Genomic DNA, 18,762 nt, shown 5'->3' with positions numbered 1-18,762 from the left:
CTTGTCTCTCTGAAGGAGGTATAATCCTGAACCTCATGACTGAAAAATTTTCAAGCTGTTTAATGAGTCAGAGTTGAGATTAAAATACTCATAGAGAATATTTGTAGAGAATGTAGCTCCCTCTGCTAGATGACAGAGGTCACAGGATATCATCATCAGACTACTGTTATTAATTAATCTTTTAAAAATATGTTTTGCCTCAAAAAAGAAAACTTATTAAAGTGAAAGTTATAATCACAGTTATTTTGTTATTATGTATGAAAGATTATCTGTGTTGGTTAAATCTTAATAGGTTATCTCTTTTATCACACCACAATTTCACCTGGGTTTTCTTCAAAATATTCTCACTGGTGTATCCCCCTTCTGCTAATCAATGCCATATTATTGGTTAGTTCCAATAACAGAGAAAGTTATAACTGAGAGGGAGATAATATGGGAAAGGCAAGAATTGGAGGCTTTCATTCTTGATGTCCTCAGAGAGCCAGAGCATTGGAATCACAGGAAAAGTGTATAGAATGTGTCTCTCAAGTGGTAGACCAAGCACTTAACCCGAATATATTTTTTTTCTTGTCAGGCCAGTTAATACGACTCAGTTGTGACTGAGTTCTCTTGACTAGGCAAGTATTTAAATTTTAGCAAAGCTGTTTCCTGACATGCTGAACGTGATAATAATCTGGGGGTCTTCACACACACACATGCACAAGCACACACACACACACACGTGCCCGGGAATCATCCTGTTTGCTGATCTGTTCTTTCTTGGTTTAGAGACCCATTTATATAATTAATTCCTTGAGCGCCTCTGGTATTCAGCCAGATTGAGTAAACTCCTGGCCTATGCCATGTGATTGTGGTTTGTCTTGCAAAGATACACGAGTTGTCTCATTGTTCAAACCAAGCCTAGATTTCTTGACCCTGTAGGATCAAAGTTACTTTGCAAGGTAAAGTTAAAAAAAAAAAATACACACACACACACGTATGTATAAATATAACATGAATAAATATACATGCATTTATGTACAAAATAACCATCCTTTCCTGTATACTAAGGAGTACTATATACAAGTTTTTACTTCAAATCAAAGAACATCTTCAAAAATTTCTTCCAGAGTCATCATACCCATCCCCATCAAAAATAGGTGAGAGGAAGAAATATTTTCTCTATTAATATTTTGATTTCTCTGTTTCCTTATTATCTTCGAGGTATTTTAGGACACTCAAGAACTTTTTGCATTTTGGGAGATCATTCTATTCTAAATAAGATTCTGCTTTTGTTTTGTTTCTTTGTTTTACTGAGGACTGGGGAAATGTGGTAGAGAGCTGAACTATTTTTGCTCATTTTTTGGACAATATTTATCAGTGCTTTACCCCTTCTATGTGCAAAGCACGATGCTAAGTGCTTTGAGGGACATAAAGTTGAATCAGATACTTATATACTTATTCTGCCCACATAGAATTTATAGTCTTTTAGGGGAGATAAACCATCCACATAAATATCTATACTACAACAAAAAGCTTAAGCCATAAAAGACTGATCAATTTGACCACATTAATATTTTAAAATTCCAAACATCAAAAGGTATCATTTTATTACAGTGAAAATATAAGCCACAGAATGTGAAAAGATACTTTCAATGGCTATAACTGACATAGGAATAATATTCAAAATATGTAAAGGACTTCCAAAAATGAATAAGAAAAAGACCAATCACACATTAGAAAAATATGGTCAGGTAATGAATGGAAACTGAATTGTCAATTAAACATTAAAAGCCACTCTAATTCAATAGTCATCAAGGAGATATAAATCAAAACTCTGAGATAAAGCATATGTTAATTTTGCAAAAAATTTAAAAGTACGATAATACCTGTATTACAAAGAATGAAAAGCTATGGGAATCCATACATACTTCTGGTGGATATGTAAATTAGTACAACAGCTATGGAAAGAAGTTTGGCAATATCTAGTTAAGTTGAAGGCATGCATATTCTATAACGAAATTCCAGAAGAAGGTATGTTAGCTGTAAAGAAGTCTGCCCAACAGGACCTATTGTTCTTGATACGATCCGGGAAAAGAGCCAGGTGAGGTGACTCAGCAGGGAGGGAACCCAGGAAATAAAAAACCCAACCTCATTCACCTCTTGCCCTCTGATCTCCCAGAAGTGCCTTTCATTGGCCAAACCTACCAGAAGCCAAAGCAAGGGAGCCCCTTTATGAAGTTCATAAATGTCAGGCTACCCGGGTACAAAGCAGGTTAATGATAATGGAAAAACTCAGTATAATCCCCAGAGAGACTGTAATCTACACATTTACAGAATGTTCACATTAGCACTGTTGATAATGACAAAAAACAGAAATAGCCTATAACCATTAACATGGAACCATCTTACAAAAGGTGAAGAGAAAAAAAGGGAAGGAGAATGCAGAAAATGAATCCACTGTGTTACCATCTATTATCTAAAGCAGATAAAATTATTATGTGGTAGTTATGATACATGTAGTTAGTAAAAGTGTAAAGAAATTCAGGGACATGATAAATGACAAATTTATGAAAGAGATTACATCTGAGGAAGGGAGAGGATGCAGTATTTACTTCGCTAAAAAATTATTGGTTGTTTATCTATCTGAAATTCAAATTTAACTAGGCTTCCTGTATTTTATATAGCAACCCTAGTCAGGGAAGATATAGGACAGCTTCAGATGGCTGTGTTACAAATATCTTCTCCCAGTCTGTGGTTTGTCTTTTCCAACATTCTCTGTTCTTAGAGTATTTCTTGATGGGCAGAAGTTATATTTCTTTAGTTGGGCAATGGGAACATAGGTGTGTTGCTTTGCGTTGCTTCGCCCCCCGCAGATTTGTCATCCCACTTCCCCTGGGTGACAGAGATGCAAAGGATTACTCAAAGCCCATCTCTATTGAGCAGTGAGAGGCCCCGAAGTGGTTAATCTCCCTTTGGGACCCTCAAGAGAGAGGCATCCCTTCCTTGGGAAATTAATGCCGAATTGGGGTTCTCTTCCTGCATTTATTTTTTAGACCAGTAAGTTACAGGAAGAGAACAAAGGTGGGGTTATAGTTTAACAGTATAGGCTGGTAACTTTCAGTGAAACAAGCCAGATGACATTCCAGTAAGGCAATTAAGTGGTCCTATCAACGACAGTTCGATCTTAGCAAACATTCCTTCTTAACAGCAATTTCTCAGTATCTTTACACACCAATCAGTAACTAGTCTGTCTTTGCAACCTGCTGTGCCACAATTCTTATCTTGCAACAGAGACTTATACCCGGAGGAAAATTTCCTGTCCTTGCAAGGTCAATGTTTGAAACTGCAAGGCTTTGGAAAATCAGGCCCTGTGAAGTACATATGCTTTATAGTATATTCCACATAGGTGTTCATTTTGTTAATTTTTATAGCTTTCTGTATGTCTGAAACATCTCATAAACAGTGTTAGAAGAGATAACTCATATCTGGGTAAGGGAATCTGAGGCTCTGAACCTTGAGCTGTGAATATGATAGTTAAAGAAGATGAGTATATTCTAGGAAAAAGAACTATGTGAAGAAAGGCATGAAGACACAAATGTGCAATATATATTAAGAGGAAAAGAAGAATAGTAACAATAATAATGATTAAGGTATATATAACATGTATCTTGTTTTATACATAACATATATATTATTTTATACATAACATATATATTGTTTTAACAACATCTTGAGTGCTATGTTGCAGACAATATGTTGATTTTTTTGTATGTTTTACTCAATTTAATACTCACAAATAACCTTGGAGATAAGTACAATAATTGTCTCACTCTAAAAACGAGCTTTAGAGATGTTAGGTAATTTATGCAAGTTAACAAAGCTAGCAAGTGACAGAGGCAAAGTTTGACCCAGATTATGTAAGTTCAACACCACACTCATAACTGTACACTTACCTATAACGAATGCAGCATCTGGCATTAAGATGTGCAGTGCACCTGCCCTGTGCCAGCCATGCTTCTTTATATGCTTTATGTGTTTCCATGTTTGATCCTTGTAACAATTTTAGGTACCATCTAACTTAGATGAAGCAAAGTGACTTGCCCAAGAATTTTTGGCTACAAAGTAGCAGAAGTGGTATTTTAAACCAGTTTTATTAGACTCTAAAACCAATTAACTAAGTAAGCTGTTTAACTTAGGCAATACCAATGCTAAGGTGAAGAGGAACAATAGAAAATATAGGCCTGGAAATAAATGCTTAGCATCCGATCATGAAGTTAAAACTAGACTGTCTTACTTAGGCAATTTCTTATAGCAAGGGGTATAGAGGTAATCACTGTCAGTTTTTGAATAGAAGAATAAAACTATCAGCTCTATGTTTCAAGAGGTTAATATTAAAGAAATATGAATTTCAGTTGACAGGTTATTACCATATATTTGGTTAAGTGAGGTTTAATTCACTATAGTCTTAATTCATTGTTGTCCTGTCTCATTACTTACCAGATTGTTTTACATATGACAGGCACTCAATATGTACAGATGACAAGTAATCAGTAATTGCATCTGGCATGAATACATGAATGAATGAATGACATATATAATCTGGACTAATGAGTAAGCCAACGTGGTACTATGGGGTTTAGGAGATTTTGTAATATAGACACTCCGAAGGAAGTTCAGAAGACTTCCCAGGTCTGCCACTGTCTTCCTTTGTTAATATCCTGTCTATGCTTCTCAAAAAAAAAACTAGATAACTCCTAATTTCCTTGTGATGTTTTCATTACAGGATGTCAAAAGGAATATACATTTCCTGAGTGCCCACAAAGTAAAAGTACCATGCAGAAGCATATAACTAAAATATAAAAATTTAGACCTTGACTATTATCTATAGTAGTGGTGTTTGTTATATAGTTTAATCCTACTGCAGAAGAAGGGTAGTCTGCCTCCTCCAGAGTTTGACAGCCTTTCTTTAGTTGTATTTTAAATACACTTGGACCTATAGGCAATAGGTATTCATTTCAGATCAATGTGTCAAATTTTAATCCACTGAATAAAAAAGTAATTATATGAATAGGGAGGGAAAATGAATTATCATTTGTGGGTCTGTTCTAAGACAGGATTCTGGTGAAGTATATGTTTTAGAATGATTGATGACTTATGTCTCTGTCTATAATGTTACAAAATATGACTCTCGTTAAAGTGTTTTTCACTCACTCAAAATGCTTATTCATGAAGAACCATCTAATAATATGTGCACAGACACATACTTCCAGTCACCCTCAAGAGAGTCTAAAACAAAAATGATACCCAACAAAAGACTCTAACGAATTCCCCCAATACATTCAAAAAATCGAATTTTTTCCATGAAATTGTCACCCTCTGTAGTTAATGAATTGATATAATTTATATATTTCCAAGTGAATAGGCTCGTTGTGATACGTGGTAAAAAAAACAAAACAAAAACTTCTAGACAGCTCAAGTCTCTGAGGACAGGCTGTTCTTTAAAAGTATTTTTTTTTAATAGAATGAAGACTTCCATTGAAACATAAAATCTACTATACATAATGAACTTAATTTTCAATATTTTTCCCATTGTAAGGCATATGCCCACCCAATATGAGGATAACTTGAAAGAAAATGTGTCTTAGTTATATATCATGTATAGATGAGCAAGGGTTTAATCATTTTAATAGAGGTACTTTTCAAGAGCACTATTTGGGATTTCATACTCTGCTTAGGAAACATATTTCAGTATTTTATATCCAGAAATTCTATTCATCTGACACTTCAGTGTGTGTCTCCTAAAGCTTCTCTCTTTAAAATGTGTTTAGTTCCAGGTAATCTCCCCACCACTGTTTTCAGAAGCAGTACCTACATTAAAAATTCTAAGGGATGAAAACAAGAAATACCATGCTCTACTATATACTGTGGCAAAACTATAAATTAAATTTGTATTCTGTTTCAAGGTATCTTTTTAGGAGCATGTGCCATGGTTGTTAATTAACCTTTTCTTCTGTACTTAAACATCAGTTCTTTCTAATGAAAACTCATCTACTTTGTACATAGAATACCCCCTGATTGAAAGATACTTGAATTTTCTGGCTAATAAAAATGTGACAGTCCAATTGTGTATAGATAATGTGAAATGCAGCCAATTTAGTCAGCATTTTTAAAATCTAGATTTGCAATGGTAACTATCCCAATTTTTCAGCAATTATTTGCAAGCTGGATTTTGAAGCTTTAATTTGCTTTGTTCTTACCTAGTGTGCTTTGCTTGATAACTATATAAACATACTCAAATGCATCATACCAGGCTTTAAAATTTTTATTAATCATTTCTGCAGCAATAATATGACAAGCAAAATTAATTTCGGTGCTCAAGTTAGTGAGTTAAGTAAAATAAAAGAGTAGTTATTGAAAAAGCATGATAATAATAAAAATAAGAGAAAATAGGAACATACTAATGTTTATGCAGAGATTAACACTATGGGGCAACAAACATTTCCAGAGGTGATGACTGTCTGTCTTAGAAATATTTACATTGCAGAATGTAATGTAATGAGTTCAAGAATGAGTTCTGGAATTCACATATTTGGCTTTTTGAACCTCTCCTCCCATTTGGCCTCAACTCAACCTTCCGTACTTCAACCAGACAAATTTTATGGATGTGGAGAAAGACACCAACTTGTTTCTTTATTTGCCAAAGATTTAGGCATGTATCTCCACATAACCAAACTTTAGATATTAGTTGAGTATCATTACTTCTCTGAGATTTTTGTTCTTTTTCTCTTAAAAATACTGGTAATCTAAACTTAAATAATTAGCATAGTATTTTCAAGTTCAAAGAGAGAAGAAAAGAAAAAGAATGGAAAGAGAATTAAAGACAGTGTTATTCAAAGCTGAGATAGAAGAAGGATGAAGTTTCTGAGGGAAAACATATTTAATGTTTTTTTAACTATCTAAAATTCCACCAAATGCTCTGAATTTTAATCAAAGTGACATTCTCATTGCTTATTTGATCTTCTCTTATTGAAGTTTTCATTAAAATGTCCAAAAGATGTCTTCATTTTCAAAGGCTATATAACTCATGTACTTGAAGATGTGTTTAAAATTTTTCTTGATTTCAAAAGAAATAACCCATACCTTTCTTAATTACTCCTAACTGGATTCCATACAACATAAGCTACTCACTGGACTCGATATAATATATTCAGTTACCTAACAACCATTTAGTTTTAATAATTCAAAGTGAATTGTTAGCAAGTGAAAACTCTCTTTAGTATCGATCTATCACTACAAAAAATGTCAACTCAAAAATAGGATGGACTTTTTTGAAACACCATAGAAAACTGGAATTAAATTTTAAAGCACTTTCAGAAGTTCAATTTGGAAAATAAGATCAAATATCTAACATTAAAGCCAACCTAGAAATATATATATATATATGTATATATGTTTTGTCTTTTTTTGTGACCGGTCGCACCGCACTCAGCCAGTGAATGCACCGGCCATCCCTATATAGGATCGGAACCCGCGGTGGGAGCACCACTGCACTCCCAGTGCCGCACTCTCCCGAGTTCGCCACGGGGTCAGCCCCAACCTAGAAATATTTTAATCTTAAAGAATTATAAACAAATATTATAAAATATTTTATTTTATAAATATAGACAATTTGAAGGATTATAATACCTAATCATTACCCAAATTTACAGATAGAATCAATGCCTAGATTTAAACTCAGAAGTATGCATTTTTAACCAGATAGTTCCCTGAGTCTATTAACTCTTCGTTTAATAGTCAAGTTCTCTTATTTTACTTACAGACCTTGAATTTTCTGAGTTCCAACCTTATTCTATATAGTGATTAATTCATTGAAAGGAGAGTTACTTTGTCTTTTCTTTTAGGGTGTTTAAAAATAAACCTCTGAAAATCTCCACTAAAAAAAAAAAGTTAAAAGCATTTCATCTTTCAGGAATATGAAAGAGAGAACAGAGGAAAGAGGTAGAAAATATGGAAGGTTCATTCCTATGGTTTTACTCTTCTGTTCTTCTATCATAATCCCTGCAGAATCAGCTTTATAGTGGTATGGCATATAAGATATGTTATTCTGTTAACAACTTTATTTCTAGTGGCAATTTTAGGGGAGGGTCAGGTGGTGGACAAGTTTTTTTGTTGCTATTGTTAGTAGCTGACATTCTGAGTAAATTTTAAATCATGTCTATAAAATGATTTCACAATAAATTGTGGTAAATATCTGAATACCAAAATGGGTGATGGTATAAAACCAGCAGAAATTTGGGGATAGGAGAACACAGAAGAAGAACTAGAAAGGCTGTCACTTCTATGCTTTCAACCAGCTCTGTGACTTTCATCAGTACCTCCATGGATACTTAGACACTAACAGCTATTCGATTTATGAAAGTTTTCTGCATAGGTCTTGCTTGCAATATGCAGCAAATTATTTAGTAGAAATTGAGTTGGAATGATAACACGAAGCATTTTCCTTTATAATATCGATCATTTTCCTTGAAAATATCTTTTTGAATTTTTGATTACCTTTGACATCAGTAAAGTATGTATATTTGTGTTTGATGTATACTTTTATTTCTCCAATAATCATTATCAAAGACTAAATTGAATTTTAAAAATTTTCTTTGTGTAATATGAAGATTTTATGTTAATTTTCTTCTCCCCTTCATATCCCAATGTTTGAAAATGTAATCTGGGATTTTAGACCCTGCTATTGTCATTAAATTATTATTTTTATATTTTATGTCTTCTCTTTTAGGAATGATTTTGCCATAGTAAATTTTATTTAGCCACATTTATAACTAGTATTTTATACTTAACATTATGATTAATTGGCTTCAGTGCTCATTGTGAGTTCTATTGTATATATTTTCTTTTTTTCACTCATATTTAATTATTCTATTAAACAGAGGTAATATTTCTTTATATACTGTTTTCTAAGAAGTGTGAAGGAACGGTGTGCTTTGTAAGCTCTTGAAACTCAAAATGTTATTCTGCTGATATAAAAAGTATCATGGTCTGGCATAAGGTTATTGGATCAAAACTCTTTTTAAAATATAATAATAGCTATCAGATATGCACTAAGATTTATGCCAATAATTTATATCCATTATCTATATTACTTAATAATTTCACCAGGTAGGGGACTTTTATTATCATCATTTTTCATAGATGAGAAAGCTGAGGCTTAGATTGGTCAAGTGTCTTGACAAGGATCACAGAGCAATAATACATGGATGAGTTAGGTCTCCAAATCACCAATGTTTTCTGCCTCTCAAAATCACAGTTCAGTGGATGTAGGTTTCATCTGTCTTTGTGCAGAGAACTCTGTGGTCATCCTTTCAATATTTTTTCTTTTACCGTTTTTTTTTTTTTTGGCCTGGCTAAATGTTTTAGAATTTTAGAAATAGCTATTATAAATGTTTATAATGAATAAACATCTTGCCACATTGTTTCTACACGTTGATCTACTTTCATTAAATATATTTTTGCTGGACTAGGAAGATACTCTAATAATTATAGGGAATTAAGTAAGTGCATTTGTTGGAGTCACAGCATTACAAACACAACACATCTTAGTGATCTCACTTTCTACCTCCCAAATGGTCTCCTCTTCTTCAGTACATCATTCTCTCTGCAGCATTAGTGTTATTCCTCCCCTACAAGAAATTTGGTTTTTGGCACTGCTCATATTCCATTATTTTTTTTCTTTAAAAAACATAGATTGTTCTCATATTGATTATCTTAGTTATTTCCCACTAACCGTACCATCTTTGTCTGGACTCGCAACTTTCTCTTACCTTATGCCACTCATACCACAAACCTGCTTTACAAATCTGGGACAAAAATTCCTAGCTTTAAATTTCGATTTTACTGTATTACTTGTCAGCCTAAAAAACAAGGTCGATTCTTGTTTTTTAAAATGTTTTCCAATCTTGATTTATGTGTCTTATAATTTTTTACTATACGCCTGATATGGTTCCTTTTGTTGATTTACTTTTTTAAAAACTCTATTTTAACCTCATCCTAGGGAACAGATGAATTAAATACATGATGATGAGTAAAAGATCATTGTTCATGTACTATTTAAATTACAAATTACTGCTTAACTTTTACTTTTAATAGTAACAAAACTATTGAGTCTGTCACCTATGTATGAAGTTTACATTTTCTACCAATTTTGGAGCTCTTTAACCTGGTGCACACCTTGTCTATCAGACTTTACAGTTCATCCCACTCTGGTAGTCAGTATCTTTGGTACCAGAGATCTCTTTAGTAGTTTTCCTTATTGTTTTCCACTCCCCCCCACCCCCTGTTTCTGCTACTATCTAGACTTTCTTCCTTTTATGTCTATTATCTAGTCTCACTCATGTCTAACCCTCCCTTTACCGAGACTCAGCACCTTTAGGATTGTATTCTGAGTTTTCCAGAACACACAGGCAGTTTCCTTTTGAATGTACTACATCTTTTATCACTTAGGTTTTCTCTAAATTATTGCATTTAGTGGATCAATTTGAGTCCTGCCAGAAGCAGATGAGAAGGTATCAGATGTGCAAAAAATCTGCTGTAGTGGGGGAAACACCCAGAAGAATAAAGAGAATGGAGCAGGAGCAGGCAGGGAGAACATTCTGATCACAGTGATGCTATGACTCCAGGGAAAGCAGAGGAGTAAGGAGGATTGTGCAGGAAAAGTGCCAGACTGCAGTGGAGTTCTAAGAAAGTGTGACAGAACAGTGGGCCAGCGCAGGTACCCTGTGTGCTCAGTCTTTGAGTGGGAGCTGCCCGAGGAAGTGTCTCACCACTGGCAGCTGTGGTATATCCTGCCTGCTACACCTGCTGACAATAATTAGGTGAAAAATCTCCTGGTTTCCCATCACTACATTCTCCCTTACCAATGATTCAGATTGGCTGGGAACGAAGGAAAACAGCCTGAAACTTCTAAAATATGGTTTATCGCTCACCTCTGTGCCAGGGCCTTTGAGCTGCTATTACTGTGATGTATGAGACGAAGTACATTGATTTCTGCACAACTATGAGATGGGAGAAGCAAGGAATAGGTTAAAAAAAAAAGCCTAGTAATTGAGTTTAAAATGATTTGTTTAGTAATGAATTAGATTAGGTAAGCATTAATATTAAGAATGGTTAAAATGAACGACAGAGCCAACATTTTTAATTGGATTTTATGTTTTTCTTTCTGTAAATTTCAATTATTTAGATCTATTATGGATATTTAAAATATGAACTGAACTGAAGAATATCAGAGATTTAATGAGATGAAAATTCTCTCTAATGATTAAATTCAAATACGTAGCAATGATACTACTATATTTTAAGAGAGGAAAAGTTATAGTGGAACTGTTAAAAGTTAACTTTAACATTTTAGTGGCTAATAAACCATTCTCTGTGTATAAAATATGTTTGAATGGGAACTGCATCTTCTGAGACCCCTGGGATTCTGTGTGACGAATTGCTACTGCAGTGCATTATCCATGAGGACATTAGTATCTTACTCATTAAAATACAGTAGAAAGCAAGGATGATAGAAAATTATGAAAATAGAGGTGTTAGCTTGAAGACAAAGTCAAGTGTAAAGACTGTGGTTACCAAGAAGGAAAATAATATGGAGAAAATATATAGAGAAATTGTTGCCTACTCAAAAGATGATGTATGTGTAGATCTAACAACAAGCAAAATTTGGAAGTAAGGACAACAAAAATATAACTGTTGTGTAAAGTACCTGAAAAGCATGACTGGATATAAAGAATCTGCCTTATAAAATATAATACAAATGAATTTGCATGTCCTTAAAAAATACTAAAAATATATTATTTGAAGATTTACACTTATTGTTGATGACTACACTTACTGTGACAGAAAGAAGTTAAAGCAAATAGGGAGAATTTAAATAAGAATACATAGTGTGCTCACATACATGCGTGTATGTGAGCACATGCATGCATGCGTGTGTGCATGCATGTGTGTGTGCTTACGTATATATATTAAAGGCGGAAAGAATGACATTGTTGATCTCCAGAATTCAAAGCCAAAATGATGCCACTAATCCTCTGCTTGTCTTCTTAACTTCTTTCCACACACCTACTTTATTATTTTCTCACTCTGCATTCCAGGTCATTCTGCTTTTCCATCTGTTCACATTGTGAGTGGAAGATGGCAACGCCACAGCTTTGAAGTTTATATTTTCTTTGATTGACTGCTTCTCTACACCAGTTCTGAAGTCTGAGGAAAGAGTATCTGATTGGCAGAGTTTGGGTCAAATGTAATTCACTGCGGCTACTCAAACATAACCAGAGATACAGGACTTGTAGCATCCCTTGGCCATTTGGGACTCACTTTCCTCAAAAGCTTCCCATTTGGAACTTTTTTTTCCCCCCAATAAGGCAAAACTTTTCTGTCAAGGTCCACACGCTAAATACAATAGATATCCACTTTAGTAAGCTACATATACTTGAAGGGTAGCAAAAATAAGTATGTAGAATTTATAAATTATATTAATATATTAATTTTTAGCTCCCTCCACACACACATACACACACACACACACAAACCAGGGGGGGGGGAAGAAGATATAACAACCACAATTATTTGAAGTTGATACAACAAGCAAACAGAAAGGACATTGTTGGGGGGGGAGGGGGGAGGGAGAAGGGAGGGAGGTTTTGGTGATGGGGAGCAATAATCAGCTACAATGTATATCGACAAAATAAAATTAAAAAAAAAATAAGTATGTAGTCCTGTCAACGTCTGGGACTCTAATATTTTGGAGATTAATAAGCCAGTATTATACCTTTTCAGTAGCATACCAAGAGGGAGCATTTTCTGTAGAGTATTAAATAACAGTGGTTAAACCCATTTAAAAGTTGCTATGTTTTTTATCATCACCATCTATGAGAAATTATTTCTGTGATAAGTACCTCCTCCTGCTGGGATAGACCTCTCCCAGCCTCTACTTTCTATGGTATATCACTGTCACTTTTAGTGACCTACCTGAAGTGGGACATAATATCATTATGATGCTGTGGCAGGAAGACAGAGATAATGTTTGTTAAAGGCTTTTCTATTCCATATAGAGGCATGTACTAATACTTTACCTGAGGCAACATTGTACCTGTGGTTACAGTAAATGAAAAATGGAACAAGAAACTTTATAATAGATGGTTTTCCCCTAGTGATTTTCAGTATTATGGAGTTTTAATGAGTAATACCTGAAGGAGTTAAGGCATGTTAAAGGAGTGTCTAACAAACTCACACAGTGTCACTTGGCTAATGGTAAATCATAGTCACTATTTAGTAATTTAAATATAAAACTATTATTACCTATGTAAAGAATAGTACTTCAGAAAGAAAACTCTTAAACAGGTCAGAACCCTAATGTGAATCCATTTATTTTACTTAGCAGGGGGTTGAAAGGAGAAAGGTAACATTAAAAAGCTTTCTGAAAGTGAGATGCAAATAGAAACGATTTTATGAAATTGAAGCCCAAGACCCATTGTTATAATGTTTTGGAAAATATACAGATTTTGAAAACCTAAGTACTCGGAATTCACAAAATAAGCATATAGGTTAATTAGAGGTTACACCTATTAAAAAAAATAACAACCTATTTTTAAAATGATTGTCTCCAAAACAACGAAAGGTAATAAATAGGATTAAAATTTGATGTAGCATTTAAGCTTCTGAACTCTCTTCTTATTTTCATTACATATCTACAAAACTTTCTGCTTTTAAAATCTAATGCCTGTGCAAAATTACATTGAATCTGTGTTTATTACATGTCATTAGTTTCTGGATCTAATTTTGAATACCTTTGGGGGAAAAATTAGATTGTTAAATTCAAATAAAAAATAATGTATTCTTTTTTTTTGTTAAATTCAAATAAAAAAGAATGTATTCTTTTTTGTGTGTGTGTGACCGGTAAGGGGATCGCAACCCTTGGTGTGGTGTCGCCCGCACTGCGCTCAGCCAGTGAGCGAGCGCACCTGCCATCCCTATATAGGATCCGAACCCACCCGCGGCCTCGGCGCTCCCAGCACCGCACTTTCCCGAGTGAGCCACAGGGTTGGCCCAAAAAGAATGTATTCTTGATTAAGAAAGCAATTCTCAGATTTCCTACACTAGAAGTGTACCAAAATCACCAAATTCCTGAAACTGGTTGTCTGTATTTAAAAGGCCTTTCTATATGCAGGGGCCTTAAGTGAGGCATTCCCCTGTATAGGAATGTGGTCTCCTTTCCTGCTTACAGCTCCTTGTCTCCTAATGCCAGTGTTGTCCACAGTAAAATTAATAGTCCCCTAAAGGCTTGTTGCTTAGTAGATATGGTAAGCAGAGGCATTGTGGTGGAAACTGCTACACAAAATAATTTCAGAAGATGTAGAGAATATGAAATCTTGTTCAGGAGATTTATTGACAAACATAATTCTTAAATGAATTGAAATTGATTGAGTTGTAGTTTCAGGTTTCCTTCACAAGGTGGCAGAGTTAAAAAAAAAAAAAAAAAAAAAAAAAAAAAAAAAAAAAAGCCAAAAGAAAACAGCACATGTATCAGGGTATATTCTTTTAAAAATTGTGTTCTCATCAGAATAGCAATGTGTTTTCAGGGAAATCAAGTAAGAACTAAAGCACTGGAGAGGAAGTAAAATTACTGGGACCCCAAAACTACCCAGTTTTAGAGAGATCTAGTAAATGCGCAATTTACCAACAAAAAGGTTATTTCCACACTGCTTTTCAAAGAATTGCCCATGTAACTACTTCATTGAACAGAACACTGCCTAAAAATCCTGTTAATCCTGTTTAAAAAGAGAAAAAGTTGTTTGTATTGGGGGTTGTGGTGAGGGGTAAAATACTACACAAAAACACACCCATCTGTGTATTTTAAATGAAGAATTTTAACTCACATGAACTGATTGTTTGACTAATAGTCAATTATCTGCATCTCTAGCGTGTTCACTGATAACAGATTATTGTGCTAGGTGCTCAGACCAGGTGATAGGTAGAGATGGGGGGGGATTAAACATAATGGTTTAAATATCTTTGTAATTCTTGTTCAGAAATGAAAATTTCAGAATATCCCAGAAGGATATTAACATTTACCAACTAAGCACAATGTAATATTCTATACTCTGAATCCTACTTTTAGTCATCATTTTATTAGTGAGGAAATAGACATAAGTAACTTTTTCCAAGTCCACAGAGATGGTGAGTGATTATTTTCAAATGCATATTTGACATAGAACCCCGTTATTTAAAACACCTAATGACTTCCTCTTGCTCTTAAGATGCAAACAAAAATCTCTAAAATGCTCTTCAAGGCTCTTCATGGTTTATCCTCTCCTGTTTTGTGCCAGCTTCATATGGTTCCATGCTCCCCCAAGTCCCCTGAGCTCTAGCCACACTCAAGCCTGGAATACTTCTTCCTATCTCACTTTAACCCAGCTGCTAATGCCTACCACTTTTCAGAACTCAAGTCATCATCCCCTCTCCCCAGGGAAGCCTTGAACAGGGAGAGACCTCGGCTCAAGCTTTCCCAGTAGCAGAAAACTTTAAACATCTATTGCATAGATTCACTGTTGTCCCAAGTAGACAATATTCTACTTACGACGAGGGTTTGTAAATACTTTTTATGAATTTTACCCAGTGATGTTTTAAGTTTGTATTTTTTGGTGAAATCCATCAGTCGTAGTATTTCACAGCAGAATAAACTTAATTCTGTTTATTTTCAGTAGTCCTGAAATGGTGAATCCTTTTATCTGGCTTAACTGGAACAGACTATTCTTTCAGACTATTGCTGTTATCTGTTTTTAAACTGTAGCTATAATATTATCATTCTAAAACATGTTTACAGAAATCGGCCATGTAAAAAATGCATCAGAAAATCAGATTTTCATGTGAATTCAAGTTATTTCTTTGTAAATCTAATACTGAATTACACTGATTTGTATCAAAGCATATTACTTTATCACTGGCTAGCTGGGTGACCTTGGATAAGTAACTTCATCTTTGCAGACAATATTTCTGCATCTGTAATTTGAGGGATTGGAAGAGATTATCCCTAAGGTCTTTTTTAGTTCTTCAATTCTTTGTCTCTTTGTTCCTCTCTAAGGAATTTTAACTCTGAAAACTGCTGCCATTTCACATCCTACTCTCTTTGTAAATGAGAGATTTTCAATTCCCAGTGATGAACTGAATCTGCATACACACTTGAATTTTATTACACTAGAGTAAAAGGATTTTGGAAGAGAAAAAAAATACATATATTCAAATTCTCCAAAGAAAACCAGATTTAGTTTAATTATGAAAAGAAGACAGGAAGTGTATTCAACATAGCTCCTTTTCCCCAACTGTTTTCAATTTTTAAAACAGTAACATTTCATTAAGAAGCCACAGCAACTCCTCTCTAATTTGTGAAGAGTACATTTTGAGTTGCATGCATAGTTATCAGCATTTCAGCACATTAGATCTTTTCCGCTCCTCAGTGGATGTTCATGAGGCCTTTGGGTTTAAGCACTCTTACTCATTAGTTTGTGCATCATTGCAGAATCGACTTATGAAAATATTTCTAAATCCTTAATTTCATACATTTATACAGCTGCAGATTGCACAGTGAGCAGTTGAAATCTAAGTATTCAAAGTATTTTGGGGGAGAGCCATCTTTGCATTCTCTCCCATCCCATCTTCTTTCTGTTATTTCTTTTGTTCATGTAGATTTTTGCAAATATGTTTTCTTACTCTGTGACTTGTCTTTTTTTTACTATCATTGTATTGGTGAACACTTCTTAAATACAGTGCAATCGAATCTCTCAAAGATTTGCATTATGGTCAATGCTTTTTGTGTTTTATTTAAGAAATCCTTTCTTACACTGAGGACATGAGATCTTCAAAAAAACTTTAAAGTGTTATCATTCACATTTAGGTCTTCATTATGCCCAGAACCATTGCATATCATGTGATATAGTGAGCTGAATTAATTGCATTACCATATACTTTTCAAATTGTGTCAGCAACATTTACTAAAACATCTGTCCAGTGGTGTACTGGTAAATGTTTAATAACTGACTGGCCAGGGGGGGAAAATACCTTATTGTATTTTTTGCCAATTTCAGTGGTTGTAAGCACTACCAACATTGCTGATTTCAAGATATTAACATGACATCAATGAATACAGAATTGGGCAATGATGAGTGGTAGCACACTGTTATCTATTATTTCCACCATGGAAATAAAGAGAGGTAAATTACATCAAAAGCATAGATAACAGTAAAATGTAGTCAAATAATTAGAAGGTGTTAGGTTTTTGTATTTATTACCTTTGTTTTTAATATAATTTACTTAATTTCTAGTTTATATAATTTAATTTTTAATAATGGGTGTGTTTAACTGGCTTACAAAATTCCTGAAAATTCAGTAATTGTCTCTTACAAGCCAAATCAAGTCAGCTTTTGCACACCATTTAGTGTGTCCTTTTCCAATATTTCTGCAATGACACCTCCTTTATGTATCAAGTATGCACATATACACAGGCCTATGTTTGGATTCGCTATTATTTTGTATTTTTCCATGTGTCTTTCATTGTACCAATTTCGCACTATTTTAATTACTACAGATTTATGACTTTTTTGTCTTGTAAGTCAACTATTCCTGTCTTTTCTTCTCTTCTTTTTTTAATTGTATATATTTAAGGTGTACAGCATGATGCTTTGATATACATATACACAGTGAAATGATAAGTATAGTCAAGCAAATTAACAGATCCATCTTCTCACATAGTTACCTTTTCTTGTGTGTGACAAGAGTGCTGAAATCTACTCTCCTGACACCTTTTCAGTGTACAATAAATATTATTAACTACAGTCATCATGTTGTACATTAGAGCTCTAGACTTCCTCGTACTACATAAGTGCGACTTTGTACCTTTTGACCAACATCTCCCTTTAGTGAATTCCCCCAGCCCCTGGTAACCACAGTTCTACATTCTGTATGCTATATTAGTCTATTTCTGTTGCTTATAACAAAATACCTGGAACTGGGTAATTTATAAAGAAACAGTATTTATTGCTTACAGTTTCAGAGGCTGGGAAGTCCAAAGTCCAGGGAGCATATCTATAAAGACCTTGGTGGTGATAGCAATGCAGGGATCTCACATGGCAGAATGGCAGAACAGAAAGAGAGAGAGAGAGAGAGAGAGAGACTCTTACATGCTCTCCTTCTAATCACTTCTTTGAGACCCCACCTTTCAATGACCGTAATAGGATTTCCCACCCTCTTAATAGTCACAGTGGGGATCAAGCTTATAATACTTAAAACTTGCTGGATACAGTTCAATTCATATCATATGTATTCAACTTTTTTAGATTTTACATATAAATGAAAACATGCGGTATTATTTTTTCTATGTCTGACTTTTTTCACTTTAGCCTAAAGTCCTCCGGGTTCATCCATGATCCATGTTGTTGCAAATGGGAGGATCTTTTTATGTCTGAATAATATTCTTTTGGCTGTATATAATCATATATGTGTAATCATATATATACATATATATGTGTGTGTGTGTGTGTGTGTGTGTGTGTGTGTGTGTGTATGATTACAATTTCTTTTTCCATCCATTTGTTGACAGGGATTATTTCCATATTTCGGCTATTGTGAGTAATGTTATAATGAACATGGGAGCACAGATATCTCTATGAAGTAGTGATTTTACTTCCTTTGTATATATATCCAGGAAAGGGATTGCTGGATGGT

The sequence above is a fragment of the Cynocephalus volans genome, chromosome 1, assembly GCF_027409185.1.
Source record: "Cynocephalus volans isolate mCynVol1 chromosome 1, mCynVol1.pri, whole genome shotgun sequence".
NCBI lineage: Eukaryota > Metazoa > Chordata > Mammalia > Dermoptera > Cynocephalidae > Cynocephalus > Cynocephalus volans.
Note: the sequence above shows the minus strand (reverse complement) of the source record.